We start from the raw sequence: 19,082 nt of genomic DNA on the forward strand, positions 1-19,082 counted from the left end.
ATTACAACCCAAAACGGAGGAAATACAAAACTTCCCAAACAAATGGGCAAAGTTCAGCAAAGAAGTGTTACATCAAATAGCACCGTTCCAAACATACAAAAAGAAAGAAAGGGAACAAAATGAATGATTCGACTCTGAATTACTAGCTCTAAAGCAGGAACGGAGAAAACTAGAAAGAACCTGGCAAAAAACAAACAAAGAAGACAAAATACACTGGAAACAAAAGATGAAAGAATACAAAAATCTGATTAGAGAAAAACGAACAATACACTACGCACAAAAAATAGGGACACCCAAAACAAATAGCAAGGAACTGTTCAAATTGGTAAACAGATTAACAGACACCACCCAAATCATGCTACAGGATAACGAATGTATGCCCTCGGCAGAAACCCTTGCCACCTTTTTCAACAATAAAATCTTAGACGTAAGAGCGACCATACCATCACCCTCACCCAACTTCGACTTCCAACTTAAACCCCACGAAAAAGAAACCAGACTAGACATGCTCTGGAACCGCTTTGAACCTCCAACCTGGCACCAATTTTAACCCTATTCAATAAATATACCAAATCAAACTGCCTACTGGATGCATGTCCTTCCAAGACCTTGAAAGCAGCTACACTAGATTTTAAAAAGGATTTATTTAACTGGTTAACAATCACTCTCAATGAAGGAACATTCCACGAGGAAATACTAATCGCACCCATCCCAAAAGACCAAAAAAAACTCACTAGCCTTGAAAACCAACTACAGACCGATAGCAAGCATCCCCTTATTCACTAAGCTACTCAAAGGACTGGTCAACTTAGAGCTAGTAGACTATCTAGACAAATTTAACATACTAAATGAACACCAATCAGGATTCAGAATGGGCTTTAGCACTGAGACAGTCCTAGCCTCGAACCTAAATCACCTATACGGCCTATTCAGCAAAGGAACATGTGCTCTGATCCTACAGCGCTTTTGATCTTGTTGATCACGAAACAATGCTACGCTGCCTAGATGGAATAGGAATTACCGGAAAAGTAAGAAACTGAATACAGGGTTTTCTAACAAAGAGATCATACCGGGTGATTAGTGGTGGAACATACTCAAACACCTGGAAAAACCCCTCGGGAGTATCACAGGGTACCCCACTATCACCCATCCTATTCAACATATACATATCATCCTTAGGACACTTCCTGGAAAAGCTAAACTTAAACTACTACATATATGCAGATGACATTTCCATTTTAATCCCAGTAATCAGCATAACAAACGAGACCTCAAAATACATTTCTCATATTATGACTGAAATAGAACAGTGGACATTAAATTTCAAACTGAAACTAAATACAGAAAAAAACAAAAGTCTTCCTAGCAAGTCCAACAGACAAAATTACCAAAACAACGTTACGTGTAAAAGATTGCAACTACCCGATTACTAAAACAATAAAAATATTGGGCGTCACATTAGACACTCATTTAACAATGGTGGAACACACGAACATAGTGGTAAAAAAATGTTTCATAAGAACATAAGAAATGCCTCTGCTGGGTCAGACCCTAGGTCCATCGTGCCTAGCAGTCCGCTCACGCGGTGGCCCAGCAGGTCCAGGACCTGTGCAGTAATCTATCTATACCCCTCTATCCTCTTTTCCAGTAGGAATTTGTCTAATCCTTTCTTGAACCCCAGTACCGTACTCTGCCCAATCACGTCCTCTGGAAGCTCATTCCAGGTGTCCACCACACGTTGGGTAAAAAAGAACTTCCTAGTATTTGTTTTGAATCTGTCTCCTATCAACTTTTCCGAGTGCCCTCTTGTTTTTTTATTATTCGAAAGTTTGAAGAATCTGTCCCTCTCTACTCTCTCTATGCCCTTCATGATCTTATAAGTCTCTATCATATCCCCTCTAAGTCTCCTCTTCTCCAGGGAAAAGAGACCCAGCTTCTCCAATCTCTCAGCATATGACAGGTTTTCCATCCCTTTTATCAGACGCGTCGCTCTCCTCTGAACCCTCTCGACTAACGCCATATCCTTCTTAAGGTACGGCGACCAATGTTTCCTGACATTATAAAAGTTAAAGACCATCAAAAAATACTTTGACCCATTATCATTTAGACTACTAGTGCAATCGCTAGTGCTTTCTACACTGGACTATTGCAATATCGTTTATATGGGTATACCCAAAAAAAACAGTGAGGAAACTTAGAATTGTTCAAAACACAGCAGTCCGCTTGATATTTGGATTGAAAAAAAAGCGACCATGTTAGCCCCTACTACAGACTACTTCACTGGTTGCCAATGGAGGCGCAAGCTCCTACATACCTACTACCTCACTTCGTTCTATACAGCCCTACAAGACAAACCAGAAACAGCAATCTATTTCCATACCCAAGCATTACTGGCTGCAAATACAAAACCTTCCTGGATAGAACTTTTATGTACCAAGTAAACAAACAACAACACTGGTTAGACAACTACATTAATGGAGCAAGACTGACCTATGTCTCCTTTAGAAAAGCTATAAAAACTGCCTTATTCGACAGAAATGTCACCTAAAAAATATCTACACAACACTCTAAATCAATTTCTAATATTTCAAACATGTTCACTCCTGCGTATAAGTCTGAAATTTCTAACATTTGTTAAACTATCTGTATATTGTATTTTGCTACATTTTTTAAGATTCTGCATGCTGTATTTCTCTTATCTCTGCATATTATAACTCGCTGACTGTCCAGCTCTCTTCAATGTAAACTGCCTAGAAGTCTCACGACTATGGCGGTATAGAAGAATAAAGTTATTATTTCTTCACACAATGTGTAATTAATTTCTGGAATTTGTTGCTAGAAAATGTGGTGAAATGGATAATTTCCTAAAAGAGAAGTCCATAGGCCATTATTGAGACGGCTTGGAGAAATTCACTACTTATTCCTAGAATAAGCAGCATAAAATCTGTTTTACTACTTGCAATCTAGCTAGATACTTGGGACCTCGGTTGGCCACTGTCCTAGTATAGCAATTCTTATGTTTTTAAAAGATGTGTGTGAACATGCTCATATTTACATAGAATTATAGAAAAATGAAGGCAGATAAAGATCATATGGCCTATCTAGTCTGCCTAACCATGTCATCCCCTCCTCTCCCTTAGAGATCCAACATATTTGTCCCAAGCGTTCTTAATTCAGATACACTTTTTGGGCCAGATTCTATATAGGATGCTTAAGTGGCTTTTGAGAATTACACACAGGAGTCCTATATAGCAGTGATCCCCAACCCTGTCCTGGAGGACCACCAGGCCAATCGGGTTTTCCAGCTAGCCCTAATGAATATGCATGAGAGAGATTGCATATAATGGAAGTGACAGACATGCAAATCTGCTCCTTGCATATTCATTAGAGCTATCCTGAAAACCCGAATGGCCTGGTTGTCCTCCAGGACAGGGTTGGGGACCACTGCTATGTAGAATTGCATCTGTCCTTACAGACAGACGTCTAAGCCAAACAACATGATTCTCTAACCAGCGTCCATGTCATAGACGCCGGTTAGAGAATCTGGTTGCCGCTGAGCTTATCATGGCAAGGGATCTCCCTACTGCGATAAGTTTAGGGGCAACCCTTCCCCCCCCTGAAAAAACTAACGGCAGGAGGGATGCCCAGCTCCTCCTGCCGGAACCCAGGAACACCCCACACACCGAACATCGTTGGCAGGAGGGATGCCAAGTTCCTCCCCCCTGGACTCCCCACCTAGGAAGTGACATCAGAGGGATAGCCGACATGACAAGGGTAGCATGTTCATGCTGTTGCTTTTGGCTGGAAAATAAAAAAGGTGTGGGGGAAGGGAAGGGGGATGGGTGCCACTTACCCTCGCTATGATACTGCACTGCGCTAAACATTAGGTTACTCCTCCAATGTTTAGGAAGGCATTTCTAAGGAGATAAAGTTTGGGGTTTATAAAGGAAGTCAGATGGAAGTTCTCTGCCGAAATGGGAAGAGGGATGATTTGAGTAGAATTTTCAGGGATTTTACAATTCTGAAGGTTTTAAATTGTGATCTTAATCATAGATTGCTATAAATAGCCTCTGGTTGTTCAGATGTGATCAAAAATATAACCCATGAGCAAACCTGCAAGCCATGCATAAAAAACACTAGCTCAGATTACTTTGTAGTGCCTCTCTTGCAGCCAAAGCAATAGATTCTGCACTTCCTGTGATGTGGTCTACTACTACATATATGACTATTTGGGATAATGTCAGGTTCAAAATTGAAGATAAAGTTATCAGCTGGAATTTGTGGCAGGCTGCTGATAATGATGACTTTCTCTGAAATCCAATCAAGTACCATATAATCAATTTTTTAAATGGATACAACTCCAACATTGTTTAAGATCCTCTGTCACAGCCACACAGCTAACTAGTAGGACACCAACTTTATTAGACTACATTAATAAAATTTATTTTAAAAAAGGAGCTGTATCAGCCTGGTATAAAGTGTTACGTGACAACACATTCTGTAGATCTGTTGGCACTGAGTCTACATAGGCCCATGAACTCAAGATGGAAATATCTGATAAACAATGGGAGCAAGTTTGGCTATCTGTACATAAAACTCTGAAATCTTCCACCATTATTCAATCTATATATTTCGCTTTACATAAAGCAGTATGGATTCCCTACAAACTAAGCACAATAAGACCTAATGAGTCAGATAAGTGTTGGTCTTGCAATAAGGAGATGGGTCCACTGGTCCACTTTATTTTATCAATGTTTAGCGGCAACTATATTGGCAAAAAGTTTGGGACTCCATTAGCTCCTTGATTAATGTTCACGAGCCATTGACTATAAATATGTTGGGCAGTCTTTCCATTAATGTATCAACTACAAATGTCGAATACATGGAATGGTGAAACCTAGTAAGCCTTACTGCTAAATATGAGAGTGCTTGCGGAAAAAAAAAGGGATGCATGAAGAATACATGAAGAACCTGCTGGTTTATGTTCCCATCAGTAAAAGCATGTTGCAGTAAGAAATTCTTGGGAAAAACTTTTGCATTTCAGGCTAGTGTAAAGAATTCATGTTGGAATGTTCTTATTCCCCAAGCTCGGTCTTATCATCTATTTTGAAAAATTCTTAAAAACTCTTTGTTTGAGCAATATGACTTAATTGCAATTTGTATTTTCTGAGAAACATTTGATGCTTATGAATGTAATTCACCCTTTGTCCAGCCTCTTGTTGTAAACCGCCTTGAACTGATGGTTTGGCAGTATATAAGAATATATTATTATTATATTTTTTAAAAAAATTTGGGATCCTCTCATAAAATATAGTGACATACCACATTTAAAATGAATATTATTTTTTTCTGAATGGTAATGTACAGCCGTGCTGTTAGTTTCTTCTGCCAATACAGGTTGGCCAACATAGTGCCAACACTAAGTATGTTGATTTTTTAATATCAAATTGTTTTGTGAACTGCTATTGCAGTCTGTTTATTCATCATTTGTTGCTATTTATTATCTGTAGTTATTTGGAAATTCTAATAAAAATTTATTGGGGAAAAAACCCCACTAGCTCAAACTATATGAAACGTTTAGAAAATTCTAAACTCAAAGTTGAGGACTTATATAATGAAAGCTATTAAAACCTGGGCAATTCCAGTCATCAGATATACTGTTGGACTTATAGAATGGACACAAGCTGATTTAGATAAATAAATCAATGCCCTACACTTAGGGCTTCTTTTACAAAGGTGTGCTAGCATTTTTAGCTAACACACCGGATTAGCGCATGCTACCCAAAAAACTACCGCCTGGTCACAAGGGGGCACCCGTTCAAACTCAGAGGAGGGAAATTTAATGGTGACACCAGGAAATATTTCTTCACAGAAAGAGTGGTAGATCAGTGGAACAAACTTCCTGTGCAGGTGATCAAGGCCACCAGCGTGCTCAACTTTAAGAATAAATGGGACATCCACGTGGGATCCCTACGATGGTCGAGTTAAGGAACTAGGTCATTAGCACTCAGACTTAATGGGGTGGGTCAGTAGAGTGGGCAAACTTGATGGGCTGTAGCCCTTTTCTGCCGTCATCTTTCTATGTTTCTATTTTAGCACCCGCTATTCTGTGCGTTAAGAACCTAACGCACATTTGTAAAAAGAGCCCTTAGGAAATGCATTGATAGATCATAGATACCAAAAATCAAGAGGACAGACGTGAAGCAAACTGTGGAATAAGAAAAGCACGGTCTGATTAACTATTATAAAAAGCAAAGGTTACCTGAAGTTTGCAAAGAAAAATTGCTGAAAACATCTGGATCAAAAATAGAACATAAGAAAGTAGATTATAGGCTCAATAACTGGAAAGACAAGCACTGTATGGCCAATACATAAAAGACACTGATAAAAAATGGCAAACACCTATCTTGGGCTGAAAGTTGGAGCATTCAAAAAAGAAACTGAAGGAAATGATCTTAGCAGATTAAGAACAAGCATTACAAAAAAATGTCATTGAAGCTAAAATTGAAAATATGCCAATTATGTAATATGCTGATTATGTAAAGCCAAAAATGAATCTGTAGAGCAGGGTTGTCCATCGGTCCTCGAGGGCTGCAATCCAGTCAGGTTTTGCAGGATTTCCCCAATGAATTTGCACGAGATCTATTTGCATGCACTGCTTCCACTGTATGCAAACAGATCTCATGCATACTCATTTGGGAAATCCTGAAAATCCAACAAGGGCCAAGGCTGGACACCCCTGCTGTAGACTATCTAATCACTGCCTGTAACCAAACAGGCCAAAATGAAAATCTGGTGCAATGGAGTGCTATGTGACTTCTCCAGAGTCACAAGAAACAGGCTGTGATTGAACTTGCAACCTCTGGGTGTTGAGGCAGCAACTCTCACCACTACACCACACCTCCCCTCCACATGTGTGAATGAATGTAGATAATATCAGCACTTTCAAGGGCAAGTGTATACTTATGTAGGTGAAATGGCAGCAAAGTGACTGAAGGGCTCTTTTACTAAAGGTGCACAAATAGAATGCATGGCATTCTATTTTATACCTGTGAGCTATGTGGCATAGTGCATACTAATATCCACTGGCATGCGCTAAGCTATAGTAAAAGGGCTCTAAGTGCCATTCTGTAAGAGAATGTGCTTAAGTGGCATAGGGTGTAAACACAACTGGGGGCATTCACATTGTTGGAACCTGGGAAGGGAATGGGCAGAGCTGTCACATATAAGGGAGGGAAGTTTCATGGCGACTTCAGGAAGTATTTCTTCACCGAGAGAGTTGTGGATCATTGGAACAGACTCCCACTCCAGGTGATAAAGGCCAGCAGCGTGACGGATTTTAAGAGAAAATGGGATACTCACGTGGGATCTTTAAGGGAGTAAACTCAGGGGGGGAGGATACTTGGAATGGGCAGACTTGGTGGGCTATAGCCCTTTTCTGCCGCTTTTTTCTATGTTTCTATGTTTCGTATTTTAGCAAATTGTATTTTATTCATTGATTGTATAATTTTTAATGTATGTGAACCGCCTAGAACTATGTGGTAGGGCGGTATATAAAAATAAAATTATTATCATTATTATCATTATCTAATTTGGCTGGTGTAACTGCAGGCGTGTAAATCTTAGATGCAGTGATACTGGGTTACACTCTTACCACGCAGCATCAGGACACCTAAAAAGGGACAACTGCTTAACCAATTGCTTCCTTAGGCCCAGATTCTATACACGATGCCTAAATCAGCCGGCACCTAAAAAACAGGCACTGGCCACGTGTCAATCACACAGGCATGGTTTACAGAATTGTGGCTAGCTAGGCCTTTAAAACCCTGGCTTACATTTCAGGCACCTAAAGTTTCAGATGCCTAAGTTTTTGAAAAATCATGTTTATTGGTACCTTAGTCACCTTCTGCCCATAAAAAATGCCCACTTAAGCATTAGGAGCCACTAAGCGCCATGTGATAGGCACCTATCTTATATAGAATCAGATAGGCGCCTATTACGGTACACAATTGCATTTTTTTTCAATTGAGCCTTTTAAGGGTATTTTGTCAAATACCCCCCCACCCCCACCCCCTCCTTTTACAAAACCGAGCAAGAGGTTTTTAGTACCAGCCGGCACTGCTCTGACACTCACTTGATGGTGTCATGAAACCCCCCCCAGAAGCAGCAGGCAGGTTGGATGGTTTTTCTAAATTATCAAGCATCCTATATGTATCAGCAGCAGGAACAGACAGAGCCTTCTTTTTATAGACGATACCCGAAGAATCACCTGGAAAAGGCTGAGTGGTTTAAACCTCTTCCAGATTCAGCAGTTTGGATCCCAGATTATGACAAATACAAGACTCCAGTAACTGCTTCTGATTTTTCCTCAAAATCTGGTGCAGGCCCAGTAACTGCTGTTTCCTCTGAATCCAGTGTAGGATCTGGTTCTGATGTTTCTTCCAAAGCCACTGTATGAGAACACTCAAATTTGCATTTTCCACAAGACTGCAAATTCAGAAAATGGAAATATTTGGGCAGCAAGTTCATATAATTTACTAGTGTTTTGTTTTATTAACAGGCTCTAGAAATGATAAAATCTAATACATACAAATAAATTAAATAAATGTAAAAAAAAAAGGAGGGGGGGGTAAATTAGGCACCTATAGAGATCTTAGAGTATAACACTCCTGACATCATAATAACAAAAAAGAAAAAAAAAATGTATGGATTATAGATGTTTCCAATAACCAGGGACAATGTAACAAGTAAAGTCAGAAAAGAAATTAGGTAATACAAAAACTGACTTAATTGTAAAGCCAACATATGAGAAGAACCTGCTAAACTGCCACGTGGCTCAGAGATATGTAACTCTGAAGAGGGGGAGGGAGAGGGAGGGAGGGAGAAATTTTAGAGTCTCCAACGTATCATTTAGAATTAATGCATACAATTGCCTTCTTGAGTCGAACCTGACAATACTGCATGTCATGCTATGATTGGATGAAAAACTCTTATTTTAAGAGGGGGTGACCTCCCCCTCTTCAGAGTTACATATCTCTGAGCCACGTGGCAGTTTAGCAGGTTCTTCTCTTATGTTGGCTTTACAATTAAGTCAGTTTTTCTATTACCTGGATTATAGATGTGGCAATACCTGGCAAGAAAAAGCCTCAACTGGAAAAACAACAAAATGCTGATTTTACAAACTCAAATGGAAATATTTTTGGAGGGGGGCAAAAAAATTTGATGGCATTACCAATTGTGATTGGAGCTCTTGGAGCAATACTGATTGGACTCCCAAAATACACTTTAATTTAAAATTTCTAAACCACCTCATCAATTTTGCAAAAAAACAACAACAAAAAAAAAACCTACTGAGGATAGCATACATTTTACACTACTATCTGTATGAATCCCAGGTCCAAATTAATAGAGCTAAAATCAATAATAGCTGTGAGGCATCAAACAAGAAAACACAAAGAAAGGACTAAAGCAGTCATTTGCAAACCATACATCAAGCAGCACAGGCTAACTGAAGAGAAAACATCTCAGTCAAGACATGGTGTATATCCAGCAGGCTTAAAATATATTACAGCAACTGGAAACACTAAGGTTTTCAATTCCCTTTTTTGTATAAGAGCAAAACTGAAAGCCTCTCTTCTATCCAGAGTAGCACATATATCTTAAGAAGGGTTAAGAATCTGGTTATGTGACTCTCCTTCCTTTATTGCCATTGGTTGCTGTTGTGGAGATGCAGCTGTTGGACACAAGGTCAATGTATGTGTATGCATCTAGAGAGGCAGTTCCCTAAACCTAAATTTCAATCCTGCCTACTAATCTAAATTTACCCAGTTACTTATCCTGGAATAAAAATGAATTTCAGAAAAGTTACTTTGTTTTTTTAAAGAAGGGCACTTAAGTCTTTGGTGTACAGTGGTGCCTCACACAACGAACTTAATTCGTTCCAGGAGCAAGTTTGTTATGCGAAAAGTTCGTTATGTGAAACGCGTTTTCCCATAACAATACATGTTAAAAAAAATAATTCGTTCTGCAGCATAAAATATGCTAAGATGACATAAAAAAAGATAAATTTGTCAAAATGGTGAAAATGGTGGTCTTGCTGAGGCCAAACTCTTTGACGAGGTCACACTGTTTTACCCCACATTCACTCCTTCTAATTATTTCCCGTTTCATTTCAACAGAAATCACCTTCCTGCTTTTTTTAGAAGCCATGATATATAAAAAATATTGAGTTTATCTTAAAAGGACGACTGTATACAGTGAGAGAGGGCAGTTAAGCGCAGTGACTAACGACTGCCTGCAGTGCCTGCGCGGAAGGATGCAATACATCGGCAGCTCGGGCGACTTCGTTGTGTGAAACGAAGTTCGTTGTGTGAAACGAAGTTCGTTGTATGAAACGAAATTCGTTGTGTGAAGTTCGTTGTGTGAAACGAAGTTCGTTGTGTGAATCAAGACATGAAGTTCGTTGTGTGCAGCATTCGTTGTGTGAGGCGTTCGTTGTGCGAGGCACCACTGTATATAGAAAGATGCCCTAAGCCCTCCCTTTTTCTCCTCCTCCTCTACCACAGCTAATGTTGCCAAATGGTGGTGAGGGCAGTTTTGGATCAACAATTAAGCTGGAACAGAATTGATATTTCTCTTGTTATATTAAAAGCCAGATTTGAACTGAATTCTCAACATATGAAAGTCTTATGAATTAAGAAAATGACAATGAATTTCACAAGGATTCTATATACGAGCATGTTTATTTTATTTTATTTTTAAGGGGGACCAAGACGTTTATTTTCAACCCTCTTTCTCATAGTGCTTACTGATTTGATGAAAGTTTTTTTATACCGATGATGTTGTGATTGGTAGAGCTGAATAAATGGCACCCCCAACCAAGGCCCACAAAAAGATATTTCTTTAGTGGGGCACAATCTTCACCATCTGGTTAGCTGGGTGCAGGCCCATGCTGGGGAGAACCCGGTGGGCCGGAAAATCAAAATCCCAGGGTAAATCATATCCTTGTCTCGTCCCCAACTGCTTTAAAGAAGTAGGCAGAGGCCAATATGTAATTGATAAACTGGAACTTGCTTGCAGCTTCAACAAAAAACTATTTACAACTTGGTTTACTAATCTATAGGAATTTGATACATACAGCTATTTATTATATTCTAGAATGGTATTTCCAATAAACACAGAGGTCCAGTGGTGTTTTCCATGAAATGTTGACTGCAACGTTCTTTAGTTTTTTAGGGGACTTTTGGTTTCAATAGACAACAGAGCATCCATTTTCATATTTTAACTACCCTACCCCCAATGTTATTTATTCCACAATTTGCATTTCTAGGCAGCAGCTTATGGCAACATGTAATAAAATTTCAATATATCCCGTTAATTAGGGAAAAACACAACAAAAACAACCAAATCACTAAATAAAAATCAACCCCAGATTTTAATGTTTAGTTTGGGGGGGGGCGGTGAAGGACAGGGTTATGGATTGTATTAGTCCTTCTTTAGTTGTTTCACTAATGTTTGCTGTTGTGCTTTTTACTTGGTTTTCTATTTTGTGGTTTTATGTACCCTGCCCTAGGCTTTCTTCTACAGGCAGGTAAAATCAAAGAAATGAAATGAAAAGTACCGGTACATCCCTGTGTATTTCATTAGCTGAAGGCTGTAGACAGCAGTTTGAGTACCCGCTAAAACTGCATTTAGACAGCAGTCTAAATGAGAAGGTATCCCAGCTCAAACCATAGAAAGTATGTCTGCCCTGTCTACATAATGCTTCAACCAACCTAAAACCTTTAATAGCCGAATGAACACTATCATGAAACCATAATTCAAAATCCATCTATCCCCCCCATACCCCTCAGATCTCAGAGAAACACCCTGAAAATAGGGTGGCAGAACTAGCAATGGGTCCTCGTCTCTTCCAATTCACAAAAGCTCAGTTATAGGAAACTCAATATTGGTTTATATTCATTACACCAATCAGATACTGTTTAGCTGACGCATCCTTGAAGGGTGAAGAGAAGCATCCTCCAAGATTTATTGAAGGCACCTCTATCCTCCTCATTCTATAACTCAGCACCTACATTTAATCATCATTTGCATGATTATATAATATTAGCACTTTTCAAGTGAGCATACATTTGGATGCATAAGTGCTCAGCTCTATTCCCTCAAATGACATACATATATTTACAGAATAGTATAAGTTGAATGCTAAAGTGCTGCATTTAGACATGTGCATGTACCCCTGATATTGACATGGCATAATGGGCATGCCAAAATGTAGGCACTTAGATGCTGACTCATGCTAGGATTATATTACATTACATTACAGATTTCTATTCCGCCATTACCTTTCGGTTCAAAGCGGATTACAAAAAGAGTTATGAAAGAAGGGTTACAACATTAGATCAGAGAAGGTTTCCAAGAGAGAGAAAAGTAGGATCTGAGGTTAGGGAGGGGATGGTAAGAGGGGTAAGATATAACAGAATCATGGTGTTTAGATGCCATTATAGGATTAGAATTGGGTGCTCTGCATCTAGGCATCTAACTTGTGCTGCCCCATTTGTCAAAATGCTTCCTTTATGAACAAGGACAGTTAACAGCAGCCATATTCTCTTCCATCCTGGGCCAGAATGTATCCTTTCCATAGCACGCCTAAGCCATGCCAGCAAACAGAAAGGGAAAGAAGAGTCTTGCCTCAATATGTAACAACCAAACAAAGAAAGGAGGCAAGCAAGATGTCAAAATCCACCAAACAGTTACCTTATTGTAGTAGAAAGTCACAAAATCTTAAAAGGTCCCAACTAGTATCCCAGTTTCAGCATCCGTGGATGCCTTCCTCAGGGGACTACTAGCATGCACTAGTTGAAGATAATCTCTGAAATGCTGATTCTTTACTAGAAATGATTTTGGCTTCCTTCCCTGTTCTCAGAGTTCACATCACCTTATTCCAGATGTTCTGGGTGTGAACAAGGAGACCTGCTTGAATTTGCAAGTTAAAAAAAAGTCTCAGATTTTCTACTTAAACAGAGATTGATGCCATGTCAGTCCCATCAAATACTGCCTCAACGCATATCATCTTAGAACCTCAACTACAGAGTAGTGATGCTCAATTTACGATTCACCGATTCGAATCAATTTTTTAAAAAAAAATCAGCCTCCCAATTTGATGATCGACCCCCCCCCCCTGCTTCCTAAAGCAGGAGCGGCAGCATTGCTGGCCGTCCGCTGCCACTCCTGCTTGAAGGGGGGAGGGTCAGTTGGAAAGGCCTGCATGTTCCCCCAGCTTCCCCACTCTTACCTTAAGCTAATACGGCAGCCTGCAGGATCGCCGGTGCTGTAGTGATCCTTGCAGCTGCCTGTCGTCCTCAGCGGCACGTTCTCTCTGCTACGGTCCCGCCCCTCCTCTGACATCATGGGCAGGATCGCGGCAGAGGGAACATGCCGCTGAGGACGACGGCAGCTGCAGGGATCGCTATAGCACCAGAGATCCTGCAGGCTGCCATATTAGTTTAAGGTAAAAAAGGGGGAAGCAGGCCTTTGCAGCAGGGGGGAGGGGGGAGCAGGTCTTTAGGGGGGCAGTATAACACATTTGCTATACTCATATGTTGAAGATTGAGAGATGACTGCCAAGCCTGTGCAGAGAGAGAAGGAGGAAGGGGCAAGAGAGAGGGGAGGGGAGATGCCAGATCTGGGGTAAAGTGAAGGGAAGAGAGAGACTAAACCAAAAACAGGGGGAGGAAAGCAGAGGAGAGGTACTAGACTAATGGAGAGAGAAATGCAAGACCACAAGGGGAAGGGTACGAGGGACAGATACTGCTCCAAAGTAGGTGGGCAGGGTGCAGGATGACAGGAGAGATAGTAGGAGAAAGGGATATAGGAGGTACAGAAGAGAGAAAGAAGAAGCTGGATATGGGGAGAGATATGAAACAGAGATAAGATGCTGGGCATAGAGGGAGCGTAGGAACAGGGACACAAGGGGGACACTACTGGAGAGGAGAATAGGGACAGAGACACAGAAGAGAGATGCTGGATATGATAGATAAGGGATTCAGAGGGAGGATGGATGGTGGACAGGGGAAGCTGGGGGAACATGCAGGCCTTCGGGGGGCGGGGGGGCAGGCTGATGTAGAAGTACACGGAGGGATGGAGGGAAAGGCGGTTCAAAGAGACATGCATATACTGGACTGGGGGGATGGGGAAGAAATAATGGGTCTAAAAACAGAGGAGAGGGAGAGAGATGGACAATGGGATTTAGGGAAGGAAGGAACAGAAAGGGAGAGAAGTTGGACACAAGGGATGGTGTTGAGGGGGGATGGGGGATAGAGATACTGGATAGGAGGGTAGTTGGGAAGAGAAAGGGAGAGCTGGTGGACCCTGGGGTGGTGGGGAAGGAGGGAGAGATGCTGGATGAAAGGGTAGTTGAGAAAAGGAGAGATGGTAGATCTGTAGATGATGGGAGTCCATCGCTGCAGCTGCGGGGGGATGGAGATGAAAAAAAATGGAAAGATGCCAGACCTCCAGGGGAAGAAAGGGAAAGAGAAGGGGAGGACAGAGATGGAAGATGGATGAGGGACCAACATGATTTGAAAAATGACCAGACAACAAAAGGTAGAAAAAAAAATAATTTTATTTTCTGTTTTGTGATTACAATATGTCAGATTTGAAATGTGTATCCTTCCAGAGCTGGTGTTAGACCGCAAACGTGAGCTAGGATTTCACAGAGAGAGGAAAAGTATTTTTTGTTTATTTTGTTTACACCACAGGACCAGTGTGGGTAGGAAAAGGCAAAGGGGGTGAAGAGGCTATAAAATAAACCCACCAGGATGTTTTGAAAAAAAAAAAACCAAACAAAAAAAAAAATCTCCACCCAATTGGGCAGGAAAATTGAATCGAAAAATCGATTCCAATAGGCTGAATCAAATCAAAATTTTTCTTCCTGAATTGGGCAGCACTACTACAAAGCCAGCTCGCAATACCAACTTTTAAATTAATGCAGCAAACCTATATGTTCTATCTCCTTGTGCTTAGCATTTAAATATACAATATACCTGTCAGAAAAGAGATTCAATGCTCCCTTAATGCATTATAGGCATTGTAGTTTTAATTTTTTATTTGAATTGGAATACTGCCTTTTCATTGGTAGTTCAAGATGATGTACATTCAGGTACAGTAGGCATTTCCCTGTCCCCAGAGGACTTACAATTGTCTTATTTGATAGCCAGTGTTAACTTGCATTAACATGTGCATGCATCCCTCATTCTCAAGGGGAGCTATTTACTTAGGGTATATCAAGCATTGATATGCATTAACAATACAGTAAATGAGATCCACATTCATACCCGAGACATTGGAGGGTGAAATGAATTGCTAGATGTCACAAGGATAGATTTCTAATACCTTTTTAAATCAAACAAGGGATCCAAAAATGATCAGTTCCGAGTGCTCACCAACAAATGAGATCTTTCAATTTAGAAAGATGGAATATAACCTATATAGCTGCTCACCGACCTGTTCACTTTCATACATCAGCTTGAACTAAAATACCATGTAAAGAATTTCAATTGAATTTTCTCATTTTCTCAAATGACTGAACACCAGGTTCTAGTGGATACCGTGATTCAAGAGTTTTCAAGTCTGCTGAAGACACAAGTTAATAGTTATCCCTTTGATTAAATTTAAAAAAAAAGGTGGGGGGGGGGAACTATTTATAGGCCACAAGGGCTTTATTAATCTTTAAGGGACTGGATTGTATTTTACCGCTCAGAAAGAAGAAAAAGCTGAAATCTGGCAACCAGATGTTTCAGGGTCTAAATCCCTTTGACAGAGGATGCACTTCTGCTCTGGGGTTCAAATTTGTTTTGAAATATCTGTAGTCTAATGACAGTAAGAACCACTACAAAAATAATCATGCAAGCAAACTGGAGAGGTTATGTTAGTCCACACAACAGAAAAGGTCACTTTCAAAATGTTTTGGGCCACTAAGGGAGAAGAGGGGAACTTAATATAAAATACATGCAACTCAAAATAATTTTCTCAATTTATGCTGTAGTGTGGCATAGTGGTTAGAATTACAGCCTCAGCACCCTGAGGTTGTGGATTCAAACCCTGCGCAGCTCCTTGTAATGCTGGGCAAGTCACTTAATCCTCCACTGCCCCAGGCGCATTAGATAAATTAAGAGCCCATCAAGACAGATAGGGAAAATGCTTGAAGTACCTGTATGTAGCAGTGTAGTGAGGGTAGGGGTGCCCAGGGCAGAAGTGCACTTCCGTGAGCCCACCACCACTGCCAAAACTCAGACCCCTTGACATCCCCCCAACACCATGCACCCCCCTCCCACAAAATCCTGGTGGTCTAGTGTGCAGGTGGGGTGTTGGCTCAGCCCCCCCAGCTTAAGAACCCTCCACCACGATACCGACACCCCCCCAGGTACCTTTCATTGAAAATCAGGCAGGAGAAATGCCTGCTCCCTCCTTCCTTGAGGGGCCGCCTCTTCAAAATGGCAATCCTTCCCCCTCCTAGTGCATCCTAGATGCATTGAAGGACCTAAGGTCCTGACTGGCTCAGACACCTAAGGCCGCTCCCCTAAGGGATGCACTAGGAGGAGCTTAAGGCCCCAACTAGCAGCCTTAGACACCCGAGTCTTAGGCCTCTTCCAGTGCATCCAGAATGTACCTGGAGGGAGAAGGGTTGCTATTATGAAGAGGCAGCCCTTCAAGGCAGGAGGAAGTGGGTATTAGAGAATGACACAAGGACATATTTCTCCCTGTGGGAACTCATTTTCCCATCCCAGAGAGTTATTTTCCTATCCCTGCCTCATTCCTACAAGTTCTGTCCTCATCTGCACGAGCCTCAACCATTTAAAAATCATAAATGTTTGAGGCAGAGCTTACATGAATGGGGCAGGGACAAGGACAGTGACAAAACTTGCGGGGATGGGGAAATTGAGATCCTGTGGGATAAGGAACAAATTTGTCCCCATGCCATTCTCTATTGGGCATCCCTCCTGTGTGATTTTCGATGAAAGAAATGGGGGGGGGGGGGGGCGCTGACAGGGATGTAGGGTTCTCGAGCTGGGAGGAGATCTGATCTGAAACCTCCCCCAGCCCACCAGCCCATCAGGATTTGGGGGGAGAGGAATCAGGCTCATCTGTTCCCTTGCACCACACCACACCCACTTGCTCTAAAACCCCAAACAGGAAAAAAGGAGGCAGTACTTACAATTTCATTGAAGTGCAAACCAAAAGAGTACTCACATTCCTCAGCCTGCCGAGCTTTTCTTTCATTGTTTTTTTTTACAGGGCCTGAAGCACTGGCAACATACATAGAAACATCCCATACAGCACTTCAAATGCTGGAGAACTCCTTCTGCCCTGAACACGACATGTTCTCAGTTATGGCCCCACAATCATGGAATCTTTTACCACAATACATTAGAGAACTAAAAGACCTAACACTGTTTAAAAAAACGTTAAAAACCTTTCTCTTTAAAGATGCGTATGGATCTTAGGACACTAAAAAAATCGATTATTTTTTAACCGTTACCATTTTTTTTTTTTTTTTAAACAGCTATTATAACCCCCCTTCTTGTTCTTCCCTTTTTTGTTTTTTCTTCTCTTCTATCAAAAATTGTAACTATTCCCCCTCTTAACCACACATGTCTTGTATGTCTTACCCACAAAATTATTTTAAAATTATGCTTACACTCAGTTTGTTAAATGTGTTAAATTTTAACTAACAACAAATTTGTTTTTATGTCAACATTAACATTGTATTAATATATGTTATTATTATTGTACATCGCCTAGTAATTTAAATAGGCGATTCATCAAGAATAAATAAACTTGAAACTTGTACTACGAGTGTTAATGCAATATTATAAGTTCAGGGGTAGGGAATATAAAATAGAGGGGGGGGAAAACCCTGGGCTGCTGTGAATGAAGTCTGATAGTACAAATTCCAGTCCTGATTCCAATTGAGATGGACGAATAAACAGAACAGGAGGAACCTGCTGAGTCAAAAAATGACAGTCGATATATAATGCTAAGGGAGAATACATTGAAATTTAAAAAAAAAATTTTAACCCAAAAGGTTAATTTAATTTTTCAGTGATCAATGAGATTTCTCCCTTGTAAATTGTAAAAAAAAATAAAAAATAAGAGTATCAATTTACATATTACACTGCTTGTAAAGGGTTCATAGACAACCCCGCGAAAGACAAAGGCGCGCGCCGACAATTGAGCGCAAGATGGAGGCGCGCGCCGAAGAAAATTAGTTTTTAGGGGCTCCGACGGGGGGTTATGTTGGGGAGCCCCCCCAGTTTACTTAATAGAGATTGCGCCGGCGTTGTGGGGGGTTTGGGGGGTTGTAACCCTCCACATTTTACTGTAAACTTAACTTTTTCCCTAAAAACAGGGGAAAGTGAAGTTTTCAGTAAAATGTGGGGGGTTACAACCCCCCAAACCCCCCACAATGCCTCCACACGCGGCCCCCCCCGTCAGAGCCCTAAAAACAGTAATTTTCTGTGGCGTGCGCCTCCGCGCTGAGCTCAATTGTCTGTACGCGCCTTTGTACCGGCGTGCTTTTGACCTGACACCCTTGTAAAAAGCTTTGTCTGGACTTATACCTGCAACTCTTTTTTACATTATTTAGGGCTCCTTTTACAAAGATGCGCTAGCATTTTTAGCGCACACTAGCTGAAAAATTACCACCTGCTTAAAAGGAGGCGGTAGCGGTTAGCGCATGCTAAAACCGCTAGCGCACCTTTGTAAAAGGAGCCCTTACTCTTCAATATTTAGGCCCCCTTTTATCAAGCTGCTTTAGAGTTTGTTTGTTTTTTTAAAATCACAGGCCACTGCGGTAACAGTTCCAGCACTCATAGAATTCCTACAAGCATCAGAGCTTTTAACACAGCGACCCGCATTTTAAAAAAAAACAAAAAACTAACACAGCTTGATAAAAGGAGCCTAAGTTAACCTTGCATTAACAAAAATTATTAGTGGCTTTTCTTCTTGATACAAACCTGGACTAGTCCTCAGAATTTACATTTACAAAAACTGAATTTTATTCCAAAGGGTTAAGAGCTACT

The 19,082-nt window shown here is 40.8% G+C and overlaps 1 protein-coding gene across 4 annotated transcripts in view; it reads right to left on the reverse strand.

Annotated features, from left to right (window-relative positions):
- The window catches only part of TNFAIP8 (TNF alpha induced protein 8), a 241,977-nt gene that overhangs the window by 14,284 nt on the left and 208,611 nt on the right, over positions 1 to 19,082 (reverse strand). The window contains exon 1 of one of the 4 annotated variants that reach the window (XM_033929037.1): positions 8,270 to 8,413. The exons of the other annotated variants lie outside the window; for them this stretch is intronic. The gene's annotated coding sequence lies outside the window, so the exon portion shown is untranslated. Of the gene's footprint in view, positions 1 to 8,269; positions 8,414 to 19,082 lie in introns of those variants that run through there. 4 annotated transcript variants of the gene reach the window in all.

This window comes from Geotrypetes seraphini, chromosome 1, assembly GCF_902459505.1.
Source record: "Geotrypetes seraphini chromosome 1, aGeoSer1.1, whole genome shotgun sequence".
Classification (NCBI taxonomy): Eukaryota; Metazoa; Chordata; class Amphibia; order Gymnophiona; family Dermophiidae; genus Geotrypetes; species Geotrypetes seraphini.